Below are 14,899 nucleotides of genomic sequence, written 5' to 3' on the forward strand. Positions count from 1 at the left end.
GTATCAGTAGATCTAATGACATTAATATTAGTTAAATTAGTTAACACTAAATCTAAAGTTCTTCCATTGCCATTCCTAATACTATTGAAAGAATAGAGATTAAAAATAGAAAGAAAATTTGCTAATGCTAAACTAATACGATTACCTTCCAATAGATCATAATCTGGACCAGTTGCAAGAGGTAGATTAAAATCACCAATAAGTATAATATTATAAAGGTTGAAATTAATGACATCTTCAAATTTTACAAAGAAATCATGATATGTTTCAAGTTTTGAATTTGGTGGAAAATATACTGAGACAATAATGTAAACATTTCCGTCTATTACAACCTTAATACAAACCACTTGTACATTGTCAATGTTAAATTCAATTTGTTGAGCACGGAAGCAATTTAAGATGGCTATTAATGAACCACCCCCATTTTTATAATTTCTGTCTTGACGAAAGACAGGGCATCTATCATCTATAAATTCGCTGTCAAAAATACTATTATTTAACCAAGTTTCAGTTAACAATATAAAGTCTTAATTGGCGACTAATATACTCCTGTATACTTCATCTAATTTAGTTCTAATTCCTCTTAAATTTTGATAATATATTGAAAAATAGTTGTCGGTTTGGGTCATATTTTTACTTCAAGTTGAGAACATCATTTATTGAGTTTAATATATAAACCACCGAATCATTTGTTTTCTTTCTTAACTTAACATTACCAGACCAATCAATCCACAGATTCATAACCTTTTTCCCTTTTAACTTTCCGTGCTTCACTGAAGGCGATTTTCCTTTGCATTGTGAGAGTTTGATTTACATAAATAGGCCCACCTATGGTGAGACCAATGTCTTTACAGTTTAGATTACGTTTAACCTTTCTCCTTTGAACAAATTTATCTTTATCAGTTCTCCTTACAAATTTAACAACAATATTGGACGCACTTTGACCTGGATGTTTTTTGAGCCTGTGACAGGTATCGATCATACCGTCATTAATTTCGATGTCGAGAGCACGACCTACATTTTTAACTGTTGCAAAAATATTTTCATTTGGAACCTCTGGTAAACTTCGAGCGTATTCCTCCTGCTGTATTGATCAAGTTCATCAACCTGAGTATGAAGTTTGTCAATTTGCTTTTGTAATCTCGCGTTATCACTTTTGAAGTTCTCAATTGTGGTCATACAAGTTTTTAACAACTCACTTTGATTTTTCAGGACGTTAGAATTTTCGTCCAATTTCTCGTGAGATAAATTTATTGATTTACCTAGCTCATCCTGGGTTTGTTTATTAGACTTTTTCAAGTTATACAAATCATCTTTAACACTTAACAACAACTGATAAACTTCGAGTAGTGTAGGACATTGAGTTTGAACTTCCAAAGGTGTATCGCTGGTTATACTACAGCGACGCTCTTGGTTACAGTCGTTACAATTGCCGATTCCTATGCTAAGTATTTTAACAGTGTGTATTCCTCTTCTCCCTCATCATATTCAATTCCTGAACCTTCCTATACTGAGGTAACTCATTGTCTTAACATTCACTCAGTAACTAATGATGATTATAACGAATCTGTAAAAGAATTAAAATCGAGTAAATCTTGTGGTGTGGATCAAATTCCTACTTATATATTTAAAGCTTGCACTGACGTATTACGCATACCACTTTGTCATATATTTAATCAGATATTAAAAACCCAAATATTTCCCGATATTTGGAAAATTAGTAAAGTAGTCCCCATTTTTAAATCTGGTAATGCTTGTGATGTAAAAAACCATCGACCTATATCTCTCATTTCCATTCCGTCTAAGATATTTGAACAAATTATTTATAAAAAGATATTTAACCACGTCAAACCATTTATAACTACAGAGCAACATGGGTTTTACCCGAACAGATGTACTACAACTAACTTGATCACATTAACCCGATTTATTTTTGATTCATTTAATGAGGGATCCCCAGTAGATGTAATATATATTGATTTTGCCAAAGCTTTTGACACTCAATTTTGCTTCAGAAATGATCAAACTTTGGCTTTTCCATAAGTTTATTAAAACTAGTAGCTTCCTATTTAAGTAATCGAACCCAATTTGTAACATATAAGGTCAGGTAACCTCTTTTCCGTTTATTGTGCACTCAGGCGTACCACAGGGTTCAACTTCGGGTCCTTTATTTTTGTATTATATATTAATGACTTACCACGAACAATTAAATACTCCAAGTGCTTATTGTTTGCCGATGATGTAAAAATATACAAGAGAGTAAATCATGAGACTGACTGTCTAGCTCTCCAATCCAATTTAAATAATTGTTACGTTTGGTCACAAACAAATAAGCTTTCTTTTAATGTCAATAAATGCTTTGTACTTTCTTTTGCTCGACAACATATAAGATACACTCACAAATATATAATTAACAGTAATTATTTAAGTAGAAAAAGCATTACCAAGGATTTAGGAATATGGTTAAACAACAAACTCACATTTGATACTCATATTGAAAAAGTAGTTAACGACTCTTATAAAATACTTGGCTTTGTTTTAAGAAACTCCAAAGATTTATTTAATATCAACTCTTTAGTATATTTAATAATCTTGTACGAGCAAAATTAGAATACGGGACTACTGTATGGAACATAGACACCTTACATACACGCTCAATAGTGCTCAATATGCATACACTTCACATGCAATCCCATGAAAAAGGCATATAGCAGACTCTCAGCTCAGTTCTCATCTGAACTTCGACACCAAAAAAACAGCACTTTGGGATTACTAATACTCATAAATACTACATTGCCTGCCCTTGTTTGAATAGCGACGGTGCAAACTTCATAGTAAAATATTGAAAAACGTCAGATGTATGTTCGTATAAGTGTGTAAGTGTGTGTGTGTGTGTGTGTGTGTGTGTATAAAAGAGAGTATGTTTGTATTTACCAGAGTGTGCTCTTACATAAATTGATAAAAACAGCTATATTGAACCTGATAGAATAGGAAATAGTAAAAAATAAAGTTTTTAACATGTCAAAGTAATTAGTTTAGTTTGTTAATTATAAGAAACATAAGTTAATTACAAGAAATATAAATTAAATGCCCTAATTAAGTACAATTGTTTGGTTTGAAGGTAGTGAATATATAGAAAATTGTGAAAAAATTTGCATTATAAGCAGTAAATTAATCAAAGTTTGCCTTAGAATAGACAAAATAGCATACTTATTAGATTAATAACAAACTTTCTAATGCAGTAAAGTATTGACTAGGGCTGAATGATTCAATTACTGTAAAATATTAGTCTCTGATTGAAGTAAATAAAGTGTAAACAATACCTTTTGTTTGGAAAGTATGGTTGTTAATTTCTCTGATAGCAGAAATATCAACTTTATACTTCTTCGTACATTTTAAATAGCCTAACTTGGACACATAATTTAGTATTAAGTCTTAAAAATTAAGTTAAACTGTAAAAGAAATTACCTTGGTTCTTCAAAATAAGCATAAAATAATAAAAAATAATGAAAGATTTTTCCTTTATTCGTTATCAAAAGGATGCTAGATAGTGTAAATCAGTTGTTTTATTACTAATTTAATTAATTGTTAATCATGTATAGAGCTTAAAAAGTGACTAAATAACATAAAAAACATGACATTTAAAGGAAGTAACAAGATATATTTTTTAAAAAAATACTGTTTTTACCTAACTTTGTTGATTAATTCCTAGTACCTTTGTCAAGTTATAAATAAAATATACTTATTTCTTTGGTACTTTTGCTATAGTCAAATAAAATGTTATTAAAATTAGCTAGTAGTTGGAGCGTACACAGTAAATTTGAGAGTTTTAGCAATATTTGTCCTGAAATGGATATAAGTGTAACTTGTTAAGCGTGCCAAACACAAAATATTTAAGAAACAGTACAGTATAATCTCAATTTTGAAAGCTAACAGTACTCTAGTGTTTATACATAGGCGTCAGTAGTGCTAAAATACATCCAGTCCTTAAGATATTTGTCCTTCCATTCATCCTCAGCGTCGCGATTAGTCACAAAAGCAAAAAGCAAAATCTTGTGATTGTTATAATTTCTACTTTTCATGCAATCACCTACACTATAGTACTATGTTTAGTGAATTTTGCAGTCTTCCTGATTGGTCTGTTGAAGTTAGTAATCAATAAAAATATACTTACATAGAAAAATCCTGATATAGTTGGATTCTCAAAAGTATGTACAATCAGTGTTCTTGCTACATTTAGCACCTAATATAGTATACATTGAAGTCTAGTTAGTGTTGGGCTGTAAAATGTTCTGGTACATGTAGTTACTTGAAATAGCAAATATTGGCTGTGTAACTGGCAACCTTATAGTAAAGCTCTCAAAAAATGAACTTCGTTTCCTCGTATTACTCCCTGAAAGTGCTTCTTGCACGCTAATAAGGCTCTGGCGTGTGTTCCTATGCCTCCTACAAGCCTCTGTAAAGTTCATATTGACCTGTGATTAAAAATTCAACATGCTATAGAGCCTAAGCTTTAAGCTTCAGTCAGTGGAACTTAGTCCTGATTGTAGTAAAAATAAGACTCGAATGATATAACAGATACAAATAACCCCTGATATTAAGTCTATTACTAAAAAAAATCAGTAATACTTGAATATTACCCACAATAAAAGGCTATAAGGGTAAATATTTCTTCTAGCATGGTAAAAAAAAAGTTTGGCAGATGGACTTAAAAGTCACGTAGTCATATGCTAACATCGTCTTGTCCTGTGATTTGTCATTATTTTGTTATACTTAAAGGGAAAAATAAACAATATTAATAAACATCCAGTTATAATCCTCTTGGTAAATGGATATCAGTCCTCATAGACACATAATAATTTTAGTTACAGTAAAAGTTTGGCCTCGTATAAGTGCAAAGTGTACAAATATTAAACAATTCGTATAGATTATCTAGTAAGCAATTGCTAAAAACACAACAATAGCGTAACATACTTAAAAATTAAGCAAGCAGTGATATTCCTGTGGCACATAATAAGTCTAAAATATACTCGAAAATACTCTGACATATGGTTGAGGGTTATCTGACATCAATTTTTCAGCTCGTGCATAAAGTGGCTCTAGAAATCACTAAGCCTCAATAAAATGGAAACATGCAGTAAAGGCACTTGGAGAGTTGTGCTGATCACATCATATGAAAAACATGCAAGAACAAGAATATATGGAACCCTACTCATATATTTAGGAAACTTTACCTACCCTAACAGTAAAAAAATACCGAGGAAACTCTGAAATAAACAAACTTTCCTACGAAGCAAACTAAAAATAGCTTAGTGGAAGTAAATAAACCCTAACAACAACAACAACATTCAACAACTACATAAAAAAATATAATAATAATAATAATAATAGTAATAATAAAGTTTGTGGCTAAAGTTTTAGTTAAAAGTACTTCTTCCTTAGTGAATAGAGAAATTATTTAAATAAAACTCAGTTAAAAATTAATAAATATAAGATACAAAAGGCAATAAATAGAAAAATTAATAAAAGAAGTTGAAAAAATATCTTTGCGAGTCTAAACTGCAATACAAATGTAGCCTGAATAAATGAAATTGCGTTATTAGAGTAAAACATAAGCCTAAACTTGTAAATAATAAGTTAAGAATTGAAAAAAATCTCTTTGTAAGTGCAAAATGTAATAAACACTCCTGCCTGAATAGCTTAAATTGTGTTATTTGAGTAAAACATGGAAATAAACTTTTAAAATAATAAGTTAAAAGTTGAAAAAATGTCTATGTGAGTCCAAAATTTAATAAAAAATGTTGCCTGAATAGTATAAATAGCGTTATTTTGGTAAAAATAAACCTAAACTTCAGCTAAAGTTGAAGAAACACGGTTTGTGTGTCTAAATTGCAATACAAACTCTTGCTTGAATCGTTCAAATAGCGTTTTCTGAGTAAAAATACGCGAAAATGGCCCTAAAAGTCAAAATCTGGCCAATCTTACGTAACAAATAGACATTAACAAACATCACGTAGCTTATAAAACAATAATCAAAGTGTCCGTGGTTCGAAACCTAGAAGTAAGGGCAAATAGTGGATCGCATCTACTATAATCTGTAGATACTGGACCTGATTGTTCTTAGTTCAGCCAAATTCCTTACGCTCTAGGTCAAATAGTATTTACAATGTTACGATAGGAGGAAGAATACCCGCCTAAATTACTTCCACAAAACAAAATTGGAACCTCAAAAAAATCAATACATACGTGTTAAAATATTTGGCGGCACATGACTTCCATTACAAATTATTATCCCATGCAGTTTTGCTAGGGGGACCGCGGGAACTGACAATGGAGACCCTTTCTCCCACTTCGACCGGAGGCGACCCCTCGCGGTTTGGGGTGCCGATGGGGAAAATATTCTTCTTTTCTGGTGCGAATTTCGTCCGCAACCTTGTAGAGGGTTCTTGCGGTCAACGTATTCTTCCCTTTTTTAAGAGCAATTATTATTAATAACATGCATTCTGCCCGTATACTTCGTTTTCAAATAGACTACATCGTTCAATTTATTCGCCTTTAAAGCGAACATAGGCTAACGCCGTATATTGTGTTATAATATCTTCTACCACAGATCCCTTCGGGGCCGGTTGAATCCGGATAAATCCAGATCCTTAATTATACCTAATATGATCCAGTACCGATGTCAAAATGGCCACTCATGACGTCATCGACGCCTGCAAACCTCGACTGACACCATCAATTGGCTTAGAATAGGCTGTAACCGTCTCCTCGTTAGTGAATAAAACGCATTAATTCCAAGTTCCCCGACTGCATGAATCAGCCTTGGCTCATATCCGGGCGTATAAGAAAAGCATAAACTGCGTTAGAATAGGCCGGAACTGGGTTCCTTGGGTTAGAATAGGCCGGCACCGGATTCCATAATAGTATCTATTATGCACCAAAGGAATGCCCTTAAAACCAAGCTCCACGTCTGTATAAATCATCCGTGACTCTTATCCGGCTGAAACACATATAAGAAAAGCATAAATGGGAGATGCAAAAGGCGAAAACGGGATACATAATAGTATCTTTTGTGCACTAATAGAAAACCATTAATTCTAAGTTCCCTCGTCGGCATATCCGGCTGTAATGCGTAAATAAAGTACAACAATAGTGTTAGGTTAGGGTAAAAACTGACTCCATAATAGTATCTTTGTACATTAATGGAAAACCATTAATTCCAAACTCCCACGTGTGCATGAGGCACCCATGACTCATATCCGGCTGTAACGCATATATAAAGAACAACAATAGGGTTAGGTTAGGGTAAAAACGGGATACATAATAGTATTTTTGTGCACTAATAGAAAACCATTAATTCCAAACTCACACGTGCACATGAGTCATCGATGACTTATCTCCTCCCCCACCCCTATACTCTCCGCTTAATTAATTAACAATAGCGTCACCCCTCGATACTGAATAAAAAAGCCATTAATATAAATTAAAAATGATAGAATAACAATAGCCGGGCGTCGTTATGAATAAATTAATGTCCACTATCTCGGATTTCTCCTACTATGGGTGAAACGTTTTCAGGTTGACCCTGCTGCAGCGGCGGGTGTTGGCTGTGAATTGGGGGAAGGGCTATTAGGGAAAATGAGGCAATAGAGAAAATTAGATCAACAGTTACACATACTTATTAGAAAATGGGGTTTCTAATAAAACACACATTACATTTTAGTGTGTGCTTTGTTATGAACCCCATTTTATAATGCGTATGTGTAACTATTGATCTAATTTTCTGTATCACCCCATTTCTCCTAATAGTCCTCCCCCCAATTCAGAGTCACCAGCTTCAAGTTATGGCTACTTTTGTCCTGCTTTCTTTCTATCTTTTGTGGTTGTTGATTTACTGGGTACGTCAGTACTTACGATATTAGCACCAGTAAAATTAAACAGGAACTAAGTAGTTCCTTATCGCAACTAAAATCAACAGTCTCCGAAGATTAAAATCTCTTTGCCCTGTTTAAAAGCCGAGGCTGTAAATGGGCACTGGGCACACACAAGGACTAAATACAGCACAGAGGATTATACTGGCTGTAGGTCAGGAAGCCAGACCTTCGTTGGCCTGCAACATTTCAGTTACCGGAGTGTAATACGTTGAATATTGGGTGCGTTCTCACAAATATACCCCTTATACCAGGCACGTAGCCAGGGTGTGGGCTCTGGTGGTTGGAGCCCCATTCAAAATCCCACAAATGTTTCGTTGGAAATAGTCCATAGTGGTAATTAATTTTACTTTCTTAGCAAGATTTAATATCTTGTGTAATAAATTGAAATGTACGCGGAAATGCATCTTCACGCTTCTATCGCCTACTTTTTCGCCTTCAGATGGCGGCTGCTGATAAGGAATGAGGCCCCCAGAAATAAAATTTTGGCTACGGGCCTGCCTTACACCCCTATCTGTTTCTCTTCTTCAATCTCTCTTCTACTTTAGTTTATATTCTTCTCTCATTTTTCTCTAGTTCCATCCTTCTATGTTTCCTTCCCACATTCTTTTCACTTTTCTTTCCTCTGCTTCTCTTTCTCTGCCTCTCACTTTTACTTTAGGAGGATGTTACTCAGTGGCGTGTTTATGATTTCATTTGTGAAGGTAGATTTTTTGGGGGTATGCAAATTTGTATATGTTACCAGCCAGTAAAATAAACTAAGGGGTGATGAAAATATACCTGGTAGGGGTAAAAAATGCTTTAATTTGCCAGGGATAAAATTCTTTGTGGACGGAAACCGCACCCCTCCCCACCCCCTTAGTTCGCACACTGATGTCACTTACGAGACGCTTTTGAGTGCTACTGAAGATTTCGTTGGTGTTCGGTGTTCCTAAAGTCGAACACAATCCATAACCCATGGCTCGATCGCCATCGCGAAAAAAAAATGTTTAATATTTCCCATTAAAATTAACGTTACCTCCCTCAATATCTCGATGCTTTATTTTTGTTGTATTACTTAAAAATCTATCACAGATCTGCTCGGGTGTGTACCCTCAGTCAATAGTGCAAGAAAAGACAGATTGTGGATTCTGTTCAGTCCTCCTCCGTGGCCGTGCGTTCTAAGGCGCTGTGCTTTGGGCTCAGACTGTTCAGTCTCTGGATTCTCGGCCTGTGTATAGGGCCGGTGAGGAAATTTGGGAGGTACGAGTGAGTAGCATAACCCGGTTACGGATATCTCCTATAACGGCCGGGGGATTCGACGTGGTGACCCCACGTCACCCCATTACCGGTTGAAGAATTCCACACCTCTAGGTAGGAGCTTTTGTAAGAGTTCATGAAGTATATTTATCAGCTGTTGCTTAAACGCATTTGTTGAATCATGGGATATTGGGTGTCAATCATATTTTTTCTAAAGGGGAGAAGGCAATTTGTGGACAAGGACAATGAACTGAGCCAGTGTTTCATGTAAATACCAGACCTTTATAATAATTAACGCATATAACAGTGTCTGAATTTAAACTGAAGTGTAAAAAATATATTATATTATGTTGACATTCATTTGCTAGGGGCAACTGTCCCCCTCCTTTCCTCAAGACGCTAATGTTAGATTTTCTATACTGTGCGTCCAGGGTATCTTATAATCTCCTTTTTTTTGGAGATTTTTAACCTGAAAAATTTAAGTTCAGAAAATCGAATAATTTCGAGAATCAGCTTGAAATGTACTTGGTAGTATTTTCCTCCCTGTACACATAAATAGTGTTGTACAAGACAAAACTGTACGCAATATTTTTAATATTATCAATTTCTTTTCAGGAAACTGCTGAGCATAGATGGCAGTGAATGTGCAAAATGCCTACACACACATTTGCCTAATCCAGAGACTTTGAACATTTTGCCACTCTTCGTTGGGAGGAGTTTCTCAAGGATCCTGCGTGAGGCTTTCTACAGATATACAGTGTAAGTAGAGTAGTACATATCTAATTTCATTTTTGTTATTTAGTGTCGTTTTCTGCCACTTGTGGCTAATCGCGACTGTTAGGATGAATGATCATATGATGAAACTGGACACTCACAAAGTGAAACCTTTACCAGGCCGATATTCGAACCCGGGACACCTGAGGTTTAGTACATTATATGTATGGAATTTTCTACGTTTTAATCTGTATCAATTCGAAATGACAGAGACTCTCTGTGAAGTATGTATATTTGTTGAAATCGGAGGACCGGTGAGGAACACTCCATATACCTACGGGCACGTATTGGACATTAAAGTGTTATGCATACATGCAGTGTGCCAATTAACTGTAGGGAGGCGGGGATACCAGGTATTTCATTTAAAATGTTGTTGTGCTGCCTTTAGAAGTATCCTTCTTAAATTGATATCGCATGCTAATTGTTCAATATGCTATTGAATGTTAAAATATTACCAGGCAAGTTGTCCATCATTTTCATTAACTTTCTCCTTATGTTCTATACCCTGTACCAGCTAACTGTAGAGCAGACAAACGAGAACAAGTCTCTTTAGCCAAGTTTCCATTACCACAAATTTGCCGCGCAACATGACGCGGTATGTGCCAAGCATTTGTTGAAATGGAAACTGTCTGCAACATGCCGCGGCGCAAGTGCCGGGGACAAAATTTTGCCCCAAACGATTTTGACGCACATCATGCGCCGCGGACAATGGAAACAGCCTGCAGCAAGTTCCTGGGGCACGGTTGAGAAGCCAACTTAGTATTATCCCTTCTCTGTGGGAGGAATGATTTGGGAACGCAGTGCACCCACCAATGATGGGATCTACAATGTGCAGCTTGTTCGCTGTTGGCCCCATCCTGCCAAATTGGCCTCCCCAATGATGCAGTGGTAGCGTCGTCGCCTTTTAATCAATGGGTCCCGGGTTCGATCCCCGGTGGAGGCACATAGAGGTTCGAATCCCACTTTAAACTGTAGGTCCAATCCCGATTAATCTTACTGTGCATAAAGTGACTTAGAACACCAACTCAATCAATCAACCCATCCTGCCAAACCTCAGGGAGGAAATAACGGACCACATTCTGAAGGTCCTTGGCCTACATAAGGTCTATATAAGGTGGAAAGGACTTCGGAAGACTTTGGCTGCAGCTTCTTCGTTACCTTTAAAGCCCAACCACACTTACAGAGAAGAACGCTCACCATCGAAAAATTAACTGACCTCTAGGGTGTCCGGAAGCGAGTGGTTCCAGACTCTATAGCACACTCAAGGAATCAGAATAAATGGGAACTCTCTGCAAAGTGTGAACTTGACCAAAGTTCGGCTCCTTTAGTATTGCATAAAGTTCTGCCGTGCAGATGGAACAAGGAGAAAGTCAAGAAAAGCTATAACTGTCCGAGTTGACAAAAGGCACAACCCATTGATTCAATCGATATGGACCCATCCATATAAAACCAATAATAATAAACATAGGTGTGTCTGTCTTTGGGAGAGAAGTTAGAGACGGGTTAATGGGCCATGCAGGTAATTCCTTGTGGCACGAGGATGAAGACGATACACAGTCAACCTTCTCTCGTCAGAGACTGTGGTGAGACAGATGGAATGGTATCGAGTGCAAGTGAATAATAAGTTGCCTTTGTAGAGATGATGAGGACCCAATACCTCCATAAACAAGTAGACACAGACGAATACCAGCACGATGAACAAGGTTGATGATGCGAAGTTGAGAAGGGCGTGAAGACGAATGCATAATACATCCACAATCGAATTTCGACCTAACGAGAGAACAAAGTCGAAAGAGAACAATGCGGTCATCATCCCAAGATGTGTGACTTAACACGTAGAGGAGGTTGACAACTCTTAGACAAAATTACTTCAGCTGGCAGAGATGAGATTGCCAGGGAACGTAATACACTTGTTTGCATAACAATATTGGAGAAGTACTAACCACGATGAAGTGTTTTCGAATACATTGAGAAGTTCAAAAAAACGGTAGGACAAGTGTCAAGTTCGAAGGAGCAGCAGAATGCTCATTCACATCCACTACTCTCATGGTCTTGATTAATTGATTGATTTGGTGTTTCATTCCACTTTATGCACACTAAGGCTAATCGGGACTGGACTTGCAGTTTGAAGTGAGATCCAAACCACTATCTGCCTCCTGGGGTATCGAACCCAGTACTCCTTGATTATAAGGTAACGACGCTACCACTGCGCCATCGAGGAGGCCTTCACTACTCACACGGAACAGGTCCATACCATGATTCTAACTAACGATGAACTGGCAAACCATCTACACATTAATCCTCTATATTGTGATCCAAGCTTTTGGTAGATTTGAAATATTCTTGATACACCTTCAGACCACAAAGAGATATTACTGATTGCTGTTCTTCTTTAGTTCAAATTGAGGGTGCGGCCCATTTTTACCCTGTAAAACAGCAAGAAAAGAAAAAAATGGTTGTGAAGGTCAAATATACACTAAACACATTTCGAATACACACTCCATTGACATGACCGCGCAGAAAGCAGTGTGGTCAACCCAAAGAAAATTACAGCAAAGATCTTATTGACCGACCCTCGTATGTAGAATGATTTTCCCAAGCTTCCATCTTTTGGCATTTTGGATTTGACTTATGCTAACATTAGGGAACGTTCCCATCAAAAATCTTCTGTAGTATTTAATTCCGGTTTGAGCAAAATTTTCGCTAATTCCACCAATTTTTGACTGATCCTCGTATTTTTTTTAATAAGTTGTAACAGAGGGGTTTTAATTGATTTTAATAGTATGGAAATTTTACGTAGTGATTTTAAAAAAAGAACAGGTCAGTTGTGATGGAATCCCAATATTTTATCCTATCCATGTAAACCTAATCCTTGCCATCGACGAAGCTTCGTGGGCAACCGTGAAGCCGAGAAACCGACCTGAAGAAGGGGACAGTGGTCCTTGAAACGTTGTCAATTACTCAACGCATACTCACTGAACGTAAGTAAAAATAAGTTATATTTTATTATATTTATACTACATAAAGTGAGTAAGTCGCACGGAACCTGAAGAATGAATAACATTGGGGAACATTCCTGTAAAAAATCTTCTTTATGGTATTTAATTCCGGTTTGAGCAAAATTTTCGCTAATTCCACCAATTTTTGACTGATCCTCGTATAAAATTATTTGCCCAAGCTTCTTTTATCATTTTGGATATCAGTTGTCTTAACATTGTGGAACATTCCTGGAAGAAGTATTTTGTTTAGTATTTAATTACGGGTTGGAGCAAAATTTTAGCTAATTTCACCCTACTATCTTCGAGACGGCTCCACCAATGAACCACATTGTCAGCATTTTGTTTCAATCCTTGAACCTTGCAACAAAGTGAATGAGGTGCAAGTTTTCCTGGTAATAAAAAAAAAAAGACAAAGATCTGTGGTAATATTGAAAGGGATTCTACTTTATGCACACACCTTTCTAATTCATAATATGATTGTTACACTATTTATTTCATGGATGATCAGTGACAAAGTAAGAGCATTCTATGCACATAGACGTGGATGGGGAAGGTGGAAATGGGACACTTCACACTTGACCCCAGACATCTGAATCCCCAGCCTTTCAGCAGTTTAGTTGAGTTGAGTTAGTGTTTTAAGTCCACTTTATGCACAGAAAGGCTAATCGGGACTGGGCCTACATTTTAAAGTGGGATCCGAACCACCATGTGATTCAACTTGGTATAACCTGGTACACCTGGATTACATGGCGATGACGATACCACCACGCTAATGGGCAAGCCCAGAAGCATTTGAATGAAGGAAAAGATTTACAGGGTGTCTACATGAAACCTCCCTGACTTCAAAATACAATTGTGAGGAAACTGTTCGACATAGGGCCTTGAGGGTAGCGGCATCATGTAAAGCAACTCAAGAAGTTTTTCTTTTAGGTGCTGAGCAATTAGCAACGATGATGACAGAACAAGAGAGGGCGTGGTGTGGTATGCGGAAAAGAAATCGCCAATTTCAGTCCAAAGACATTTCAGACGTGCGTTTCAACGAGAGCCATCAGACGTAAAGACAATTAACGCTTGATGTTAAAAATTCCTAGTCATTGGGAGTGTTAACCGGCAGTCAGGTTGACATGTTGACAGTGGGTTGAAATCTAGTATCGGCTAGACATTTTGAGGGTTACAAAAGAAGCCCTCGTAGAAGTGTACTAAATTAAAATTTAAAAAAACAAACAACTTTTTTGAGTTGCTTTTAGTGTTGCCCACGACACGAGACGAGACTTTGGTCTGTCTCGTCCCGTTTCGTGAAAATGCTGTCTCGTCTCGAAAATATTCGTTTGTCCCGTCTCGTGTCCCGTCTCGAGGGGTTCTGTCCCGTCTCGTTTTGTCTCGTCTCGTCTCGTAAAAGTGATGCGGGATATCATGCCAACAAAAGTCAAAAGTAGCAGAAACACAATATTTTTCCGGAAAGTGGGATAAAGCTCCAAATATTTTACCCATTGCGTGGTGAGAATAAATAAGGTTTGTTAATCATGAGGACATTAAGATTAAAAATGCAGTTTCTTGGTTACTGATTGCTAGGTATCTTATGAAATCTACGTTGTGTTTTTTCTCGCTTTCATACAACTGTCTATCCTTTTGAAATGTTTTCCCCTAGACCATCTTTCTATCTGAATGTCGAACTTTCGTGCACTATGAAAATTTACCTTTTTTCTTTAAATTCTAAAATATTATTATTATTATTACATGGAAATAGTATAAGGAATAAGTAACCCTCGATTATGCTAAACAAATATATTTTTTGTTAAGCTAGAGCAAGACCCCAGGCGGATGCAAGAAGCCGTTCCTGCAAAAGTGTCTGTTTCACGAAGCGAAGAAACGTGACAAAATCACCACGTATGGAAGGCAAACCTGCATTTATTTTATATCGCACATTTTCAGATCCGTGCCTCCTGAAGTTATAAA

At 36.5% G+C, this 14,899-nt stretch overlaps 1 protein-coding gene across 1 annotated transcript in view; it reads left to right on the top strand.

Annotated features, from left to right (window-relative positions):
• The window catches only part of LOC145981061 (TNF receptor-associated factor 4-like), a 203,373-nt gene that overhangs the window by 180,559 nt on the left and 7,915 nt on the right, over positions 1-14,899 (top strand). Inside the window, exon 3 of the mRNA XM_083114176.1 lies at positions 9,786-9,929. The gene's annotated coding sequence lies outside the window, so the exon portion shown is untranslated. The remainder of the gene's footprint in view (positions 1-9,785; positions 9,930-14,899) is intronic.

Source organism: Lepisma saccharinum, chromosome 28 (genome assembly GCF_977018435.1).
Source record: "Lepisma saccharinum chromosome 28, izLepSacc3.1, whole genome shotgun sequence".
Taxonomy (NCBI): Eukaryota; Metazoa; Arthropoda; class Insecta; order Zygentoma; family Lepismatidae; genus Lepisma; species Lepisma saccharinum.